The 19491-nt window shown below is 46.3% G+C and overlaps 1 protein-coding gene across 11 annotated transcripts in view; it reads right to left on the bottom strand.

The window, feature by feature from the left end:
* The window catches only part of KALRN (kalirin RhoGEF kinase), an 856470-nt gene that overhangs the window by 252555 nt on the left and 584424 nt on the right, over positions 1–19491 (bottom strand). The window contains exon 1 of one of the 11 annotated variants that reach the window (XM_083153553.1): positions 5851–5932. The exons of the other annotated variants lie outside the window; for them this stretch is intronic. The gene's annotated coding sequence lies outside the window, so the exon portion shown is untranslated. Of the gene's footprint in view, positions 1–5850; positions 5933–19491 lie in introns of those variants that run through there. 11 annotated transcript variants of the gene reach the window in all.

Genomic DNA, 19491 nt, shown 5'->3' with positions numbered 1-19491 from the left:
TCCGGCTGGACTTTCTCAGGAGTGTAACTGTTTAGTTCAAATGGTCCTGTTTATATAGTACACATTGAACCCATTTCCTGTTTAGAATTCCCACCACTGCGGGTGTACCCTTCCGGGTCCAAAACAACTAATGGAATGCATGATTTGCCTTTCATACTGTCTGAAAAAACGCTAAAATCACAATTCTCACCAGGATCCTACTTCTACATATCACTCGAGCCACTGTGGCTCTCACATACCTACAGTGGACGCCAGCACGAATATATCAAAGACGGGGCTTATCGCTCTCGTCCTAGTGACACGCAACTCCTTCCGGAGTGCGCGCAGGTCACCTGATCTACTTACGTTTGTGCCCGTTGCCATAGCGACACATCTCTAACTAGCGAAAGCTTTGCTTCTTGTACATGAGACTACCGGAATACCCGCTGGAATGCATGGGTCTTCCGGTATCAATGTGAGGCACATTTTTGTTGGTACTATAACACATCTTAAATGAATATATTCTCTTCTATGTAGACATCAAGATACTTCTATCCCCCACTGGTTAGACAATCTGATAAAAACTTTTTTCCTTGTCTATGATTAGTTTGATGCTCTACACTTTCATGTTCTTGTTCATCCATTTGTCTTCATTTCCTTCATTTCCTCATACCATTGTCTCCATTTCCCCTTTATGTTTCTTATTTTTTTCCTTTTTTCTATAGTTTTGTTGCAACTTGACCCTTTTTTGCCATATTTTTGTAAGATGTATCTTTTTATCAATATTGTATTGTTTTTTCATACATGTGTATTGTTTATTAGATTCTGTCAGTAAGATAAAGCTAATAGTGGGTACACACAGTGCGATTTCGCTTGCGATCCGATCCCAAGTCGTTTTGGAGCGAATCGGGATTAAATCGAATGGTATGCTAAATGCATTCAATTTTACTATATAGTACAGATCTACACCATATAGGCTTGCCTGCCAAGACTATTTTTCTATCCGATTTACACTACCCGGGAGCGCTCATATTTATCGAATATGCATCAAATGTAGAAAAACCATTCGATGCCCATTCGATTTTGCTTCTATAAGAAAAATAGTGTATATCTCCCTCTATTAGACTGCAGGCGGTGGGTATGTGTGATAGAGCCTATGGGGAGGTATTGTGACTAAGTGCAATACAGCACAGTTGGAAGAGCGATAAAGTGCAAGGTAGAAGGATTAAGATACAGAGGAGTAGGGGAAAGGGTTGGGAAACAGTGCAAAGTGTGTGAGGAGGGGGGGGGGGGGCAGAAGGGATACAACCAGGATACAAGATGTGTTGGAAGCGCCATTATAATAATTATTGCTTCTTCATACATGTATATTATGTACAAGATTTTTCGGTACTTGTTTCCTAGCACGGCCACACCGATCAGAATCGCGGTCATCGGGGGTAAAATCGGGGCCATCGCGGCCGCTAAAAAAATCGGGTGCGATGGCCAGACGCGATGCCCGCGATTTCCCCATAGAAAACAATGTTAAATGCCTCAATTTACCCGCGATGACCACGATTTCCCATAGGAAACAATGTGAAATGGCTCAATTTAGCCAAATTATCATAGGGAACAATGGTAAATGGCCCAAAAACACCCCTGAACATTGAAATGTCCCCCCAAAAGTTATTGATGCCACCCCGCCATCAACGTGAACCCGAAGCGTGGCGAGCGCAGCGAGCCCGCGAGGGGCGTCGGTATGCGTCCTCCGACCTTTTCATGCCCTACTATCCACTAGGGCGTGGAGTGAGAATAGAATAGTGTGGCGAGCACAGCGAGCCACCGAGCCCGAAGCGTGGCGAGCGCAGCGAGCCCCGCGAGGGGACGCGGATACCTTCACAGTTATACGCGTCCCCTCGCGGGCTTCCCAGGTGTCCATGGCGACGCGGACACCTGGGAAGCCCGCGAAGGGACGCGTTTACCTGTGAAGGTATCCGCGTGCGCTCGCCACGCTTCGGGCTCGGTGGCTCGCTGCGCTCGACACACTATTCTCACTCCACGCCCTAGTGGATAGTAGGGCATGAAAAGGTCGGAGGACGCGTACCGCCGCCCCTCGCGGGCTCGCTGCGCTCGCCACGCTTCGGGTTCACGTTGATGGCGGGGTGGCGTCAACTACTTTTGGGGGGACATTTCAATGTTCAGGGGTGTTTTTGGCACATTTACTATTGTTCCTATGCTGATTTGGGTAAATTGATCCATTTAACATTGTTTCCTACGGGAAATCGTGGTCATCGCGGGTAAATTGAGGCATTTAACATTGTTCCCTATGGGGAAATCGGGGGCATCGCCTCTGGACCATTTAAGCATTTTTAGGTGCACACGACGCAACCGACCCGATTTTTCACTGTTTTCAATGCATTTCAATGGAAAAATCGGGGGCATCGCGTCGGTCGCGTCGCAGGCCACTCAAATTACCCCCGATGGCCAAGATATGTGGCCGTGCTAGGAAACAAGTACCGATTTTTCTTTAACATTGTGTAAATAATCCCAAAATAAAAACATTACAAAACGATATACCTTTTCATAATCTTTTTTTGTTTATAAAAGAAGTAAAAAAAGTAGTGTGTAGAAATTGCAAACAAAGATAATACGAAATAATATATTTAGTATAGAGATATGAGTTAAGGATTACTGTTAAGTAATAATTACCTGCATTGAAAAAAATCAACCAGAAGGGGTCAGTGTTTCCTCAATATGAACAGACTATGGATTTTGATGAGAAGCCGTTTGCTATCCAGTGGTGGATTGGGATGAAAAAATGGGCTGGTAAATTTCTGGAAGCAGCCCTCACAGGAGGATGGGGTTTTTGAGGTGGGGTTAAGGCCTAATTCAGAGTTGGACACATTCGCAGCCTTTCTTGTGTTTTTTGTTGCAATTGCATCTGTAAGTTTACAAAGCCCTTCCCTGGTGAACTTCCGTATACCTTTCCCTGGTGCATGCATTAAAATGTCCAATGACTGAGATAACAATTTCACAAACATTGTCCCCCCACAGGAAGTAAAAAAAAAAACACACACTGGCACCCACAGGAAAATACAAACAAACATTGGCCTCTTAAATGTAAAATAAAATATACTGTCCCGCAGGCCAATTTTTTTAAATTTGCCTCAATAGGAAAAACACCACATTGGTCCCTACACACCTCTTTCCCCTACTCTGTATCACACTCCCTCCACATTGTGCTGTATTGCTCTTCCATATTCATTGTATCATCACACTGACACTCTCCTCCTGTAGCCTGCACAATATCACACTGACACACTACCTCCCTTCTGCAGCCTGTGTTCTACCACACTGACACACTCCCTCTCCCTGCAGTCTACACTCGATCATCACACTGATGCACTCCCTCCCCCTGCAGCCTGCACCCTACCACACTGACACAATCTCTGATCCTGCGGTCTACGCTCTGTTACACCAACACACTCCAACTTCTGTCTGTGCTCTATCACATTGACACACTCACTCCCCCTGCAGTCCACACTCAATCATCACACTGACGCACTCCCTCCCCCTGCAGCCTGAGCTCTATCATCACACTGACACACTCACTCCCCCTGCAGTTTACACTTAATCATCACACAGATGCACTCCCTCCCGTTGCAATGCGATGCAAATTCATTACGCAGAATAGCACACTAAGCAAATTGCTTAGTGGGCGCCGTTCTAGGAAACAAGTACCCTATGTTTCTGTTTCCATGTCGACTGTGTTGAAATGCGGGACAAAAAAAAAGTGAAAAACCCCATGTCGACCTTTTGACTGTGATCCTTATGCTTGTGTCAACATAATGACCCTGTCGATCTAACCAATGTCAACCTTTCTGCATGTCGACCTAGTGTTGTAGACCTAATGCTTGTCGACCTAGTTGCTTTCTATCCTATGATCCATACCCCTTTCACTGCTTCATATATTTACCCCAATGTTTATTAATAAACAAATCCCAATATTGCAGCTGTAGGCTGTGAAAGCAGTATTAAAGCTGTGCACACACGTGCGATTTGAGCTTAAAATCAGATGCAGAGACAAACCCGGGAATTACATTCCCGGGACAAGCAGGGACATTCCCGGTTTGGGACCGATTCACACATGCTTTTGAAGCAGGGACAACCCGGGTCGGTACCTTTCATCTATCAGAATATCATTGAAAATGGCCTTTTTTAGGCCCACATTAGATTATTGATTATTAATAATTAAGACACAAAACATTTGTAGTGTTTTAACCTTTGTTTACTTGTATAAAACAAATGAAAAGGCATATAAAAGTATAAATATATAAAGTTTGCCTATTTCTAGGCACAAAAGTACCCCCCCCCCCACGCCCCCCCCCCCCCCCCCCCCCGACCCCTAAACATGAACATTTTGACCTTATAAAACAGGCCATTATTTTTGTAAACTTTAGTGAAAAGTGCAAGGGAAACATCAGCCATTGTAAAAAACTAACCTGCTAAATGCACAGGCATATAAATTGCAGCATATAAATAAAAAAATAACACCCTAAAATCCCAACCTCCCCCCGCCCCCCTAAATGAAAAATGTGCACTTGAAACAGCAATAAAATTTAAAACTGCCTATTGCAATTGCCTGTATACAGGGTATTCAGGTAAGGGTGGTGGCGGGTTAGGAGGGTATAGTAGGGACCTCAGGGACAGTAGGGCCTTGGTTAGCTGGGTGTGTGTTGCTACCCACAAAGCGAGGCAGGATGTGTTCCAGGAACTGGAATTCACGGTTTTGGTAGCTTTGCAAGATGCGACCTTGGTTTCCCATTATCTGCGTTATGAAGGATTGCTGCAACTCTCTTTCCGCCTCTATGAAACAGAGTTGCCGGGCATCCTCCTGTCGCTGCACGTTGTTGTCCATATCGCGCAGTTCTTCACAGAGCACCCTGGTCATTTCCCGTGCCACGAGCTCTACTTTGGTGACTGAGGGGGTTATTCTGTTTGGTACGGTGAAACGTACGTACGGTCCGTCACACCTAGGGTGACCAACTCATCCCTTTAATCCAGGACACATATTAATTACACAGGTTCTGTGGCTGGCTTTCACCTGGTTTTAAACTGCCACACCTCGACTCCATTTCACCTGGTTTTAAACTGCCGCAGAACCTGTGTAATTAATATGTGTCCCGGATTAAAGGGATGAGTTGGTCATCCTAGTCACACCGTACGTTTCCCGTACGCTCACGGTGAGCGTAAGTCCGCCCACAGAACAGCCGCACATGGACGGTCACAGACACCGACAATGGGGAGTGGCGTACACTTGAGCGTGTACAGACGGATCTCCCTCTTAGCCACCGACACCTTCCGTATATCTGAGCGTACGCCACATGCAAATATGTTCTAATATTGTTCAAAATAAGACTTTAGAGTGTGATAGGCAGATGTTGGGATCCTTTGTTAGAGATATGTGATTGAAATAATGTGCTTGGTGGCATCTTACATACAGAATGTGCTACATAAAATTCATAGCAGATATGAAAGTGCATAAATGTATGTTGTTGGGCAAAAATATAAAGATTGTGTGCAAAATAGTGGCCATGGCCTTAGGACATTGCTCCACCATTGCAAGTAGAAATTGAGTCCAAAAACATCCTTGTTGAACTTAGACGTGGTTTATGTGTCTTTTTCATAATGGAAAACTGGTATGTTTGTGTTACAGTGAAAAAGTTTGTGTTACAGTGAAAAAGTTGACACATGTCGACTTCTGTGAATTGAGTGTCCTGCTTTTTAAAGTATACAAAAACACTTTCTGAATGGGTGTAGATGGTTATAAAATAACTACCTGGACATATATAACCAGGTATTAAAATTAACATTACCGAAAATTAAACCAACCTTTACATGTTGAGAAGTGTAGAAAGATATGCTTCCAATGTGTTTGAGGGCTGTGTGTGGCTTGCAGGTAGTGAAATAATGGTTTTCACTTAATAGCCTGCAGCATTGCTTATTACCTTCATGTGTATATGTTTCAGTAGTAATCAGCGTTAATTAGCAGACCCAGGCGTCCATTCTCATATGGTAGCTCTAGGGGTGGTCTGGAGCTATCTTTGGCATCTGCCTGTTTTTGGGCCAAAATGCACGGTGCGTTCGCCGATCGAGGCGGTTGTGGCACACCCCCGTGTATGCCCATGTTTACGCCCAGTTTTCCTCATTATTCCGGCCGCTCCCATAAAAATGCCCACATGCCGCCCACAATGACCGTACTCTTGCGGGCAGAGACCCGTCCGTGAGCGGTGTGAGGTCACCGCACATGCGTATTGAGAAAGCTACGCATGCGCAGATGAAAAAAAAGCCTGATCCTCCTGTATACGGTCCCACCGTATTAAACAGAATAAACCCCCTTGTGTTTCCGCTGGGGAACTGTATATACTGCAAGGGGAGTAAAAGAAGGAGAAAAAGGCATAAGAAAAAGCAGTGGTGTAATCATATGTGTTTGTGGCCTCCTCCCACCTACACTTGATACACTTTGCGACACCAAACTTTGCAGGGAACGGTTATGGTGGCGTATATTGCAGCATTATTGTGTATTGGAATGCAAGTGCTTAGGACATTAAAGCAAGGAGAAATACTTACTATTGGTGCGCATCACAGGGAGATCGTTCTGGGGTGTCTCGGGCACATCCCTCTCATGGATGGTGTCAGCATCTGTACTGGTGCCGGATATGCTGTCATCTGCGTGGTTAACGGAGGAGCTTAAATCGGGGTCATCTGTGACTAGTATCTGTGATGCTAGGCCAGATTGGGTACTGGCCATCGACTGATTGTCATCATCAACCACTGTTGAGAGAGTGGCCGAGCTGGAGGATGACAGGCTGATGGGGTCACTCAGCGCAGTGTTTCCGAAACATGCTGTGCACAGCTCATAAAAGATCCAGTCTTGCCTTGCAGCCTCGCTCTTATTCCGATTGCGGTCATGTATGCGGTTGAATTGTTTCTTCAGCCCCTTCAGCTTGTTCACCACTTGCTGCTGGCTGTGGACGAAGCCCCGCGATGCCAGGACCTTCACAATGTTGTGGTATATCTGGGCATCCTTCACAGTGCCTGTAATCTGGCACCGGATCTCCTCTTCCCCTCTAATGCTTAATAGCTCCCTCACCTCATCTTTGTCCAAGACATGGCAGCCACACTTGCAAGGGTTAAAACACAATTTTGCCCTACTTGCAGGGGTTAAAACGCACTTTTGCCCACAGCTGTATGCTGCCTCTGGGCGTGTCTGTGAGCATCCAGCACAACAGGAAGTTACCCTGCTAGCAAATCAGCATTAGCTGACATCAGCAGAAGCAACACGGGAAGCAGGGACATGTCCCTGCACCTTTTACACCAGCCAGTAGTCTGGTAAGGACCCGGGAGCAACCCTGCTACCTAGCAGGGTTGGATTGCCGGCAAATTAGCCCGGGATTTTCTCCTGGGAACCTTTCACACCAGCGCTAGTACCGGGTTGTTTAGGCTGGTGTGTAAGGGGTATTAAGGTTCATTGATAAGAAAGGTGTTTCACCGCAGGTGATGGTAATCAGAAATTAAGAGGAAAGTCCAGAAACAGAGCAATCTGTCCCTCCTGTAGCGGATCATGTTGGGAGGTATGAAACACACATACAGAAAATCACATGATTCTCTCCAAATCCCTACAGTACCTTACAAAGAGTAGTCTCACTGGCTGGGCCAGCCCTGGATCTGCAGCAACTTCTCCTCTCCCTCTGACAGCAAGTCCCATGTAGCTAGGGATGCCAATCCCAGGGCATTTTTCAATCCCAGGAATTGGGATTGAAAAATGCTCAATCCCAGGATTCCTGGGATTCCGGGATTGACATCTCTCAATTTTATAGGAAGTAAGAAGGCCCTGTCCCCCCACTCCGGCCGCCCTGCACATTAATTTACTTACATGGCTGGGTGGGTGGCCAGGAGCAGGGAAGACATCCGCGGGTGAAGGGAGCAGGGCAGGCATCCTGTGGGCGGGTGGCATAGGCGGTGGTAGCAGCAGAGCCGCCGGTGCTGGAGACATGTTTCAAAGGTGCGCAGTCGCAGTCACTCTGAAGTGGATATGGGCGGTGAAGCCTGCGCAGCGTGACGGCAGCGTCTGAGCCCTCGCTCAGATGCTGCCCGGCATTAGATATGCACATGTGCTGCTAATCCCAGAATCCCGGGATTGGAAGGTCCAATCCCGGGATTCAAATCCCGGTGTTTTTTAGGCCAAATACCAGGATCCCGCCGATCCCGATCCCGGGATTGGCCACCCTACACGTAGCCCCAACCCCTGCTCAGTACCATGAAGACCTTCCCTCTTAATGTGCGATTGCCGTCATCTGTTTTAAACAGGTTATTGGGTAAGAATGCTGCTTCACCACAGGTGAAGGTAATCATACATTACCAGGGAAGTCCAGAAACAGAGCATTGTGTCCCTCCTGGAGAGGGTCATGTTGGGAGGTATGGTGGGGGGTAAAGTTCTTAAGGTGTCTGACAAATGGCTTTGCCAATTTAACTTACTGATGTACCCATTACTTTATCAGCCTCAAGTCAAAGTCTTCTTCACTTGCCACAAGCATTAGAACATACATTTTTGTATTTTATATAACCTTTGTTACATTCACAGGGGCAGCATGAATGGGATACAATCATTTGGTCTACAAAAACTAGGTCGACAAGCATTGGGTCAACACCACTAGGTCGACATGCAACAAGGTCGACATGAATCTAGGTCGACATGGGTCTAGGTCAACAGGTCATTAGGTCATGAGCAAGGTTGACAGTCAAAAAGTCGAGATGAGGTTTTCCATAAGTTTTTTTTTTAAGAGCCGACATGTGCCAACAGGCGGTATTTTATGCCCTACCATCCACTAGGGCAGGCATGTCCAAACTATGGCCCTCCAACTGTTGTGAAACTACAAGTCCCATCATGCCTTGCCACACTGTTATTAGGGCATGCAAAAACTATGGTAAGGCATGCTGCCATATGTAGTTTCACAACAGCTGGAGGGCCACAGTTTGGACATGCTTGCACTAGGGCGTGGTGGGATAATAAAATAGTGTGGCGAGCGTATCAAGGCACCATGACCGAAGCAATGCAAAGGGATGTGGTACAATTTAAACTGTGTCTATGTCGACGGTGTCGACATTCGGGTAAAAAAAACCCCGGTGAAAAACCCATGTCGACCTTTTGAATGTCAACCTTACCCATGTTGACCTAATGCTTGTGGTGAACTAATGACCATGTCGATCTAACCCATGTCGACCTTGCTGCATGTCGACCTAGTGGTTTTGACCCAATGCTTGGAGACCTAGTTGTTTTAGACCAAATGATCCACACCCACATGAATAATGAGTCGCTGAGCGCCCATACACGTGTTTAGCAGCATTACAAGTGGAGCTACATTTGTATTAGCCTCGGGCACCTGAAACCTTTAATCACGTTCTGCTAATAGCCAACTAATATCCAGCAGTGTGGGCCGACCCAGCCAAGGGGACTCTAACCTTTCCCAGTGCCCTGGAGGGCCAATTCACTCCTGAATATAATATCAGAAGGACTAAATAAACTGCTGGGAATGTGTGGAAGAAGTAGATGAAACTGCAAAATTCCCTGTATAATCTACAAGGCTACTAGGCAGGGCCATCCCATGATTTTGGGGCCTTCCAACAGGGGCAGGCTTGTGCTTTCAAAGCTACTTGGGAGGCAGAGAATGCTGATTGTAAACACCATCAGAGTGCTAACAGCCATTCACTGCATGGACATACAGTATGTGGCAATATGAGACCATCACAAACGAGATTAAGGGTGTCGGTCTTCCGGATAATACAATTCTAATGGGCTGCAGGTGCGACAGATGCAGGTATGCCGGGGATGCGTCCTCTGTGCAGGACTTTTTAAGATTTCTTGCACATTTGTCCTCTCTGTCCTGGCCCTGTAACCTCGGACCTAACCCTCTACCGGTCACCTTTATCCTGACCATGTGCCCTGCCCTCTTTATCTTTATCCGATTTTGGATTGTACACCCACCCTGATGTATAATGACTATGTTAAATGCCCCCCCATTGTTAACGGCACCCCACTATCAATGTCAACCTGAAGCGTGGCGGTATACATCCTCCGACCTTTTCATACCCCCACTATCCACGTCGGCGTTGAGTTGATTTTATATAGTGTGGCGAGCGCAGCAAGCCACCGAGCCCGAAGCGTGGCGAGCGGACGCGGATGACTTCACATATATTCTGCGTCCCCTCGCCACGCTTCGGGCTCGGTGGCTTGCTGCGCTCGCCACACTATATAAAATCAACTCCAGACCAACGTGGATAGTGGGGGTATGAAAAGGTCAGAGGACGCGTACCGCCGCCCCTCGCGGCCTCGCTGCGCTCTCCACGCTTCGGGTTGGCGTTGATACTAGGGTAGCGTTAACAATGGGGGGGGGGGGCATTTAACATAATCATTACCCATCAGGGTGGGTATACAATTAAAAATCGGGTCTCGGGGGGGGCATTTAACATGGGAATAAGCCCAAATCGGACATGATCGCATCGCATGCCATTATAATGGCATGCGATGTGACACCATATTAAAATTGTATACTCAAGCCCGGGGAAAGGCTTAAATCGGGTCCGTGATAATACACGATAGTACCCAAGCATATAACAAGCACGTCGGTAAGCGGGACTTATGTGGCATAATATGTAATAGGCATCACAGTGTTTGGTATAATATACAATAAGGAGTATGGTGTGTGGTATAATATAGAATAAGCATTACGGTGTGCGGCATAATGTGCAATTGGTACTACGATGTGGAGCATAATGTGTAATGGGCATTACGGTGTGTGGTATAAAGTATAATGGCATTACGGTTTGGGGCAGAATGTGTAATGGGCATTACAGTGTAGCATAATATGTTACAGGCGTTACCATTTGTGGCAATGTGAAATGGGTAATAAGATGTAAATTTTTGCTCCGCGCCTCAGGAGCGCACTGTCCCTCTTTGTAGTGAGCATGTGTGGGGTCCACCGGCACCAACTCTTTTTCTATCGCAGTGCGAAATGTCTAGTTTACATCACTGCTGTTACTGGCAACATTATGTTTATGAGGCAATACTACAGGCATTATACACCCTTTTTTTCAGTGTGTGCCTTCACCATAGCTCCATATCGCCTTATTTACAAATTTATAGTTTGCAGAAGGGCGCCGAACACCCTAGCACCGGCCCTGATGTCACTGTCCTCTGTCCAGTCACCTCAGTCCTGTCCCTGCAACCCTTCTCCCCTAACCCCCTGTTCTGTCTCTGCCTCCCTTGTCCTGACCCTTTCACCACTGTCCTATCACTGGTCCTATCACTTATATCTTGTTCTCTCTGTACTGTCCCCATTCTCATGTACCTGTCTCCTCTGTCCTTGCACAATCATTCCTCTTTCCTGGCCCATTGTCCTGTCCTTTTCCACTCTCTCCTTGCCCTGTCACCTTTGTCCTATTCCTGTTACTCCTATCTACACTCTTCTGTCCTGACACTTTTGTTCTAGCACTTATGTCACCTTTATCCTGACTCTGTCCCTTCTGTACTGTCCCTATCACCTCTGTCCTACCTTGCTTTTTTTATCATCAATATTTGTATTGAAAACAGTTCAATATCTTTTAAGGGGAGGTTACAGAAAGAAGAAAAGGGAATTAAGGAACAGGGATACAGATGGGGTAGTTTGACTGCTGCAAAAGGCAAATGAAAAAAAAAAAAAAAAAAAAAAACATAGACAACCATACTAAAGGATTATGTCTAGCATACATTGTACAGTATAAGGTATGCAGGCTCAAATGGTAACAGTGTATAACTTCACATAGGCCCAGCGTGGTATATGATAATTATGAAACGCATGCGGAACTCTAAGTACAATGATGAAAGAGCAGGTGGAGTTAAAGGGGACTAAAGCTCACTCGTTAAGACTGAATTGGAGGGGGTCACTAAGGGAGGCTTTAGGGAAATGTTGTGAACCCTCCCTGTCGGTGACATAGTCACGCCAATAGGACCAGCGTACTAGTGGGGATGAAGTTGAGTAAGAGTAGGGAATATATTCCGTTTCAATGATGTAGTTGAAGTGAGGTTTTTTAATAACTTTTGCTAGTCGAGGAGGTGTAGGTTGTTTCCAGTACTGAGCTAGAGCTGAGCGAGCTGCGATGAGGATATGCCCTAAAACGTACCGCTTGCAAGAGGGGATAGGGTCTGGAAATATGTTAAGTAATGCCACCGAGGGAGAAGGGGTTAGTGAAGTATATAGGACTTGATTAATTAAGTTGAATACATCTTTCCAATAATCAGTAATAGATGTTCAGGCCTAAAAAATATGGTAAATGTGGCCTATCTCTCCGCACTGCCTCCAGCAAAGTTTAGAGCATGAAGGCCAAAAGGAGTACAGTCTGTCTGGGGTGAGATACAACCTGTGAATCAGCTTCACATGCATTTCAGTATGGTTCAAACAGCGTGACATGGAGTGGGAGGAGAGAAATATTTTGCTCCACTGGGCCTCTGAGAGTGTCAGACCCAGTTCAACTTCCCACTTTTTCTGTGCGTTAGATTTATCCATAACAGGTAAGTCTAGGAGTGTTTTGTACCAGAACATGATGTCTCCCCTAGAGTGCAGTTGAGTGAGGCGAGGGTAGATTTCTGGGGTGGGGGCACTGAGCGGTGCAGTCTGGCGGGGGATACTGTTCCACCAATGATTTATTTGGAGGTAATGGAGAATTTCAGACCCTGGGAGGGAGTATTTAAGCTGAATTTGGGGGAACGTCAATAGACAATGGCCATCTAAGATATCGCCTAAGGTGGACACTCCGGAGGCAGCCCAGAAAGAAAGACATAGATTCGGTATCAATTTGGATAATATCTTCAAGGAAATATGTGGAAGTTGGTGTGTAGGGCCTGAAAGTTTAGTAACTAAAGAGTCCCACACTGAGAGAGAGGCTTGGGTGGTGGGAAGGAGGATATGTGATTTGCGTCTGAGAGATTTAGGTGTAAATAGGTCCTCCACTGGAAACGGGGCACAATACCTCTCCAGGCACACCCTCCTCGTGGTGAAGTTCGTGTCAAAAAATAATTTTATCTGGGCTAATCTGCAGGCATCGTGGTAAAGGTTCAAGTCTGGGATCCTTTGGCTTTAGGTAGGATCAGCCTAGAGCGGGCTAGTTTATGGGGACCAGAGGGCCAGATATATTTAAGCAAGAGTGAAGTACACACAACAAGCTCTTTCTTCGGAAAGGCATAAGGGATGGTGCGGAATAACTACATTAATTTGGGGAGGAGGGACATTTTGAAGGCTGCCATCCGGCCTTACCAGGAAATGTCGAAAGTGAGCCAGGATTTGGTAAGGCCCATTAAGGAACCAAGGAGGGTTGGAAGGTTAACATCGAAAACTTTCCTGGTGTCAGCGGGGATATTTATGCCCAGATATCGAATAGATGAAGATTGCCAGTTATAGGGGAATTTAGTGTATAATGTTGGCATGGAGCTAGCGAGGTTAATAGGGAGGGCGTCCATTTTAGTGGTGTTGAGTTTATAGTAGGATGCTTTACTGAATAAGTTGAGAGTGTCATGCAGGTGCGGGAGGGTCTTTGTAGGGTCAGAGACAAAGAGGAGGACATCATCCGCGAAAAGACTCAGTTTATGTGTAAACGGACCAACCTGAATTCCAGGGAAAAGAGGGTCTTTACGGATTTTGGAAGCTAATGGAGGTTCAATGGACAGTACAAAAATCAGAGGGGAAAGGGGGCAGCCCTGTCGAGTGCCGTTTGAGATATAAAAGGAATCGGAGAGAAAACCATTGCTGAACACCCGGGCCGAGGGTGTGCTATATAGGGCGAGGATAGACGATAGGATCCGGTCTTTAAAAACGAATTTGGAGAGTACTGCGCGCATATAGTCCCAGTTAAGGTGATCAAAGGCCTTTTTCCGTGTCTAGTGACAGGACCTCGGTCATCCTGTAGAGAGTCGATCAAGTCGAACACTCTGCGTGTTTTGTCTGATGATTGTCTCCCAGGGACAAAGCCTGTCTGGTCCGAGTGTATCAGCGGGGGTAGGTAAGCATTAATCTGTGTGGCAATAAGTTTGGCGAATAATTTAATATTGCCATTTAGTAGGGCAATAGGGCGGTAATTATGGCAATATGCCGGGTCCTTGCCGGGTTACAATCTGTGCCTCCAGCATTTCCCCGGGGGGGAGCCTGAGGAGGAGATAGCGTTAAAAAGATTTGTTAAAAAAGGGGTGAGAGTGTCACGGAAGGTTACATAGAAATCATTAATATACCCATCGGGTCCAGGGGATTTACCACGTGGAAGGGACTTAACTGCGGTTTCAACTACGTGGGGAGTCCAAGGGGCATTTATGGCTTCAAGGTGATTAGCGGAGAGAGATGGTAAACTTATATCCTCTAGGAAAGAAGAGATAGAAGCAGCTGAGGGTTGAGGGGTCTCTGGATCCTGGGAGAGATTATATAATAGGGAATAGAAGCTAGCAAATTGATTGGAAATATCTTTTGGATTCATAAGCTTCTCTTTGGAGGGGGTATGGATAAGCTTGATTCTGTGTTTAGCATGTTGCATCCTTAGTTTACGGGCTAACATTTTACCAGATTTGTTTCCAAATAGATAGAACTTCTGCTGTAATCTATTAAGGGCTGATTGCGTCTGCGCCAGAAGGAGCTTCTGCAGGTGACTGCGGGTTTCAGAGAGCTCTTTCCAGAGGGCGAGGGAAGGGGAAGATTTATTTTTGTTTTCTAATTTTTTGAGTTTAGTTTCCAGGTCGGATAGTCTCTGAGTGTTTTGAGTTTTAAGGAGAGCGCCAGCCTGAATAGCTGCACCACGTGTAACCGCCTTGAAGCGCACCAGTGGTTAAAGATAGTGGTATCTTGGGGAGCATTAGTGGTAAAATAGAAAGTTATACTGTCAGAGATAATTTTTTTCGACATTGGGTCTGAGAGAAGGTGCTGGGAAAGGCGCCACGGTCTAGGGGGTACATTGTGGCCGTTCAATCGCCATTTACAGGAAATTGGGGCATGGTCTGACCAGGTAATAGGAAGAATGTTAATATTTTGGGATCGTTGTAGGATCCATTTATCGCAGAGAAGCAGGTCGATTCTGAAGTATGTATTGTGGACAGGGGAGTAAAAGGTGTATTCACGGCCTGAGGGGTTATGAATTCTCCATATGTCGTATAGGTCGAACTCAGATAGGAGGTTGCGGAATGCCAGGGATGGGCCTGAGGAAGGGGGAGAGGCAGTGGTTTTAGTGGATTTATCGAATAAAGGGTTTAATACTAAGTTAAAGTCTCCCATTAACAGTAGTGATCCCTTAGCAACTTTGCAAATTAAAAGGAATAATTTTCGTAGGAAGGGAATTTGGTTAGAATAAGGAGCATATACAGTATAGACACAAGAGTTACTTGCTTCTCATCTAGGGGGGGATGCTCTAACATCCGCTCCCCAGCTCCGCCGCACATCGCCTGCATAATTATCGCATATGCAGTAACATATGGCATAGGACAGCTCTTGCGTTAAGAGCTGTCCTTTGCGATAGAGTCAGCGGGTCCCATGGGGACCCCGCGGCTTTTCCCTCCCTCCCTTACCCGGCGCTGCTGCTGCTGCGCTCTCCTCCTCCCTGCACCCGGAAGAGGATCAGTGCAGGGAGGAGGAGGTCACAGGTCCGGGCAGCACAGCTCTGTGCTGCCCGGACACAGGTGAGAGGGGGGGGGGGGCGATGCGGGGCGGCGGGGGTCCGTGCGGGGCAGCGTTGGGTCGGCTCGGGCGGGCAGAAGGTTGCAGTAGAAGCCCATTGGCTTCTATGGGGCATCGCCAGATTTTACTGGCGATGCCCCCCCCCCCCCCCGCCGCGGTAACCCGGCGGGGGATGTGTTCCAATAAGAATTAAATAGCGTCCAGTCTTGTCAGCGATTTGGGAGTGTTGTACAAAGGTCAACTTACTGCTAAACAATATTGCTACCCCATTGCAATTTAAGGGGCCATTAGCAAAATAGCCAATGGGGTATCTGTGATCTTTGAGTAGGGGGGGATTCATTAAAGAAAAGTGAGTCTCTTGGAGGCCCACAACATCTGCTTTTTGCTTATAGAAAGAAGTGAGGGCAAACCTGCGCTTATTATGAGAATTTAATCCCTTGACATTTAAAGAAAGAACTCTAGTCATTGGATAGCCAGCAAGGTCTATAGAAATCAGTAGCCATTGACTTGGCGGGCATGACATCTAAGGCCTGAGGTATATTGCAGAGTCTGGGGGGGGGGGAGGAAATACCCTACCTTGATTTTGGTTCTGCTATCAAATTCCTGTCCCTGACACCTCTTTCCTTCCATGTAACCTCTGTTCTGCTCCTGACGATCTGTGTTATGTCTATTACCTGTTCCATCTGTCCTGGTCCTGTCACCTCTGTCCTTACCCTCTTCCTGTCATCTCCAGTGGTGGCTCCTACCTCTTTCGGGGAGGGGGGCTGCCTTTGGCTGCTGGCACCCCCTCCCCCTGTCACCGCCGCTGCCACTTTATTACGGTGACTGTCCCCGACGCCTGTCCTCCTATGATTGCAGGCTTCGGCAGGAGCCCATAGAAGGCTTTCCGCCTTGTGGGCATTCTACATTCTGGGAGTCCAAAATTGGGAGGCAGACATCCTCAGCTTAGAGGACATCCACTAAGGCAAGTGGTGACTGCCTCCTGAAGTGTTATTGAAGCTGGTTTGTCAATTGGGTGGCCAGTACATCATATCGATGGCCTCCTGCCACAGCCACAAGTTACCTTGATATGGCACATGCACCTGAGATCCAGTAGCTTTCTTGGTAGAAGCCCTAGCACTTCAGTGGGCTCTTCCACTGGTGTACAGATGTGTCCACATACATGTACTTCCCAGTGGCGTAAGTTCATCCCAGTTGCCCGGAGGCAAGATATATATTGGTGCCCCCAACACATCCACAACCATATATACACACACACACACACACACACACACACACACACACATGTCTCTTATAAAATATATATCTATTTATATATGGAGAGAGAAAGAACACATATCCTGTATATATTTCAGAACTCAGCCACAGATGCTATTTCAATGGCTTTCAATTAATGGATTTCAATTTGCAGAGGAGGAGAGGTGCCCCCGTGAGAGCAGGAGCCCGGCAGCAGATGACTCCATTGCCTCCCAGAGTTCTGACACTGGTACTTCCTGTACACTACATGTCAAGTTACACATAACTCTGTGCAACTCCACAGAGCTGAGATCAAGGAACATCCGGCTTAAGGGTAGACCTATGGATACACAGTCTGGCTGTTGCAGTAGCGATCACAGCTGACATGACAGATACATGTCCAAAAAATATAAATTCCTGTGTTTTTTTTTAAACACTGTTTATTGAATGAATCACATAAGCATTACAAATATAACAAAGTATAAGGCAGTGATAAATAAGGTTACAATAAGAGTGATTCAAATTATTATTATTATTTTTTAAAGTTAGGCAGTGCAGCAGGGGTGTTAGGTTTAGCCAGCAGGCACGGTGGTTAGGCATTAGCGGTTAGTGCTAGGCTGCAGTGAGGGAGGGTTGGGGAGGGGGGCAGGAGGGAGGCAAGTACACTTACCTGAACCCCATGATGAGATTCGCACCTTTGGCATGCACCAGTATTCTGCTGCTAGCATCCCCACTGTACATCATGTAACCCCAGTGTAACTGGGGTTACATCATCCATATGTGACCCCCTTGACGCATGCATAATGCGCACACAACACATATGCAGTCTGCCAGGAATTGCTCAGTAGGGTGGAACATCATCATTCCGTACTTCAGGACCTAAGCCAAAAGGACAGTGAAGAACTGCCTAGGGCTGTTACAGGTTCTACTACTGTCATATCACTAGAAAGCATAGATTACCATAAATCAACAGTTTTATAAGAAGTAAATAATAGGATGTACAGTCAATGTAATAACAGTACTAGTTGATGAGTGTTTTTTTTTTTTTTGGGGGGGGGGGGGGATACACACTAAGGGCTAATTCATTGTGACCTACAGATCTCCGAAATCGCTATTCAGCAACATTGGGATATCTGCATACATGCCCAAAGTTTATGTAGTGACGGGGGGCAGTGACCAACCATTGGGGGGAGACCGAGTATTTTGTGGGAATGGTCTGGACTAGTCAGCCATGTCTGAACTGCTCTGGGGGCTGTGCAACCATTACCAGGGGGTATTTGCGAGCTACAAGCACTCTAGCAATGTTCAGTGCAGGAAGTGACCAGGTGCGTGGGGCAGTCTTTCCGCAACCAACACTTAAGCCCTTAGTAAGAAGTGATTAATGTGCTATACAGTCAATATAATGGTAGTGGCAGGGAAGAGGGGAGGGATACAGTATACTCCTTTCCCTGATTTTGATGTCTGGGGACAGATATACTGTAATATGTAGATCTGAAAATAATAAGCATGGACAGTAAGACCTTTATACGGAATCTGGATATCGCAGAAATGTTATGTAAATGAATGGACAGAAGTCTATGTGCTAGTGGATAATAATAATAATAATAATAATAATAATGATGATGCGATTTTACGGAAAAGTTCTTGATTCCATTTCAGTAAACAGTCAAACCACATAATGACATAGCGGAAATAAAATCTTGTCACATAAGTGAGAGGAATAAATAAACAGCCACTGGACAGATCACATCTATCATGTTTCACAGTCCCAGGCCAGGTTCTGTCACCAGGGCTGCCGACATGGGGGTGCTGTGGGTACAGCTGTCCTGGGCCCTGGCCTCTGGAGGGGCCCAGACAGCTGCCTACAGTGACAGCGGCACAGTGCCACCCCCACCCGCACACCGCCTCCCCCAGCCGGCGCCCCCCCAGCCAGGCCCTGCCTGCCACACAACTGCTATACCTCCTGTACTAGGACTCAGTATCAGTGACTACAATCAGAAGAAGATGTATCAAACCTTAGAGAGAAATAAAGAGGTTCTAGCCATCATCTTTATATCACAATTTACAAAAGCTTATTGAATGCTATGGACAGTTTATTCACTTTATCTATAAGGTTTAATACATCCCTACCCAGCCTCTGAGAGAATGGTTGATGCCAGTAAAAGATTTGTTGTACTTAACTTAAATGTGGGCTATAAAGTACCAGCACGGTGCATATCAGTTTGTCAAGTAAACGGACTGTCTGCATGCAGTGTTATGTAAAGTATGAAGTAGAAGAGCCCTAAATACCTGATAAAACATTACCACCATTTTATAGCCCTGTGTCTGGAAAGGCGTTTCTCAAATACCTGATTATACACTGGACTTTACCCTTACACTTGCTCATAACTAGAACTCAATTCATTAACCCCTGCACAGCAAGTGACATAACAGCATGAAATTGTACAAGTTTCACTGTGTTCTGCAGGTAAATTGGTGGCATGATTACCCAACACATGACAAGACAGGAAGGGGCGCTTCCTGGTGAATTCAAAGGATAATTTATTGGTATAAG

Source organism: Crinia signifera, chromosome 7, assembly GCF_055691185.1.
Source record: "Crinia signifera chromosome 7, ASM5569118v1, whole genome shotgun sequence".
NCBI lineage: Eukaryota > Metazoa > Chordata > Amphibia > Anura > Myobatrachidae > Crinia > Crinia signifera.
This window is presented reverse-complemented; position numbering and strand designations above follow the sequence as displayed.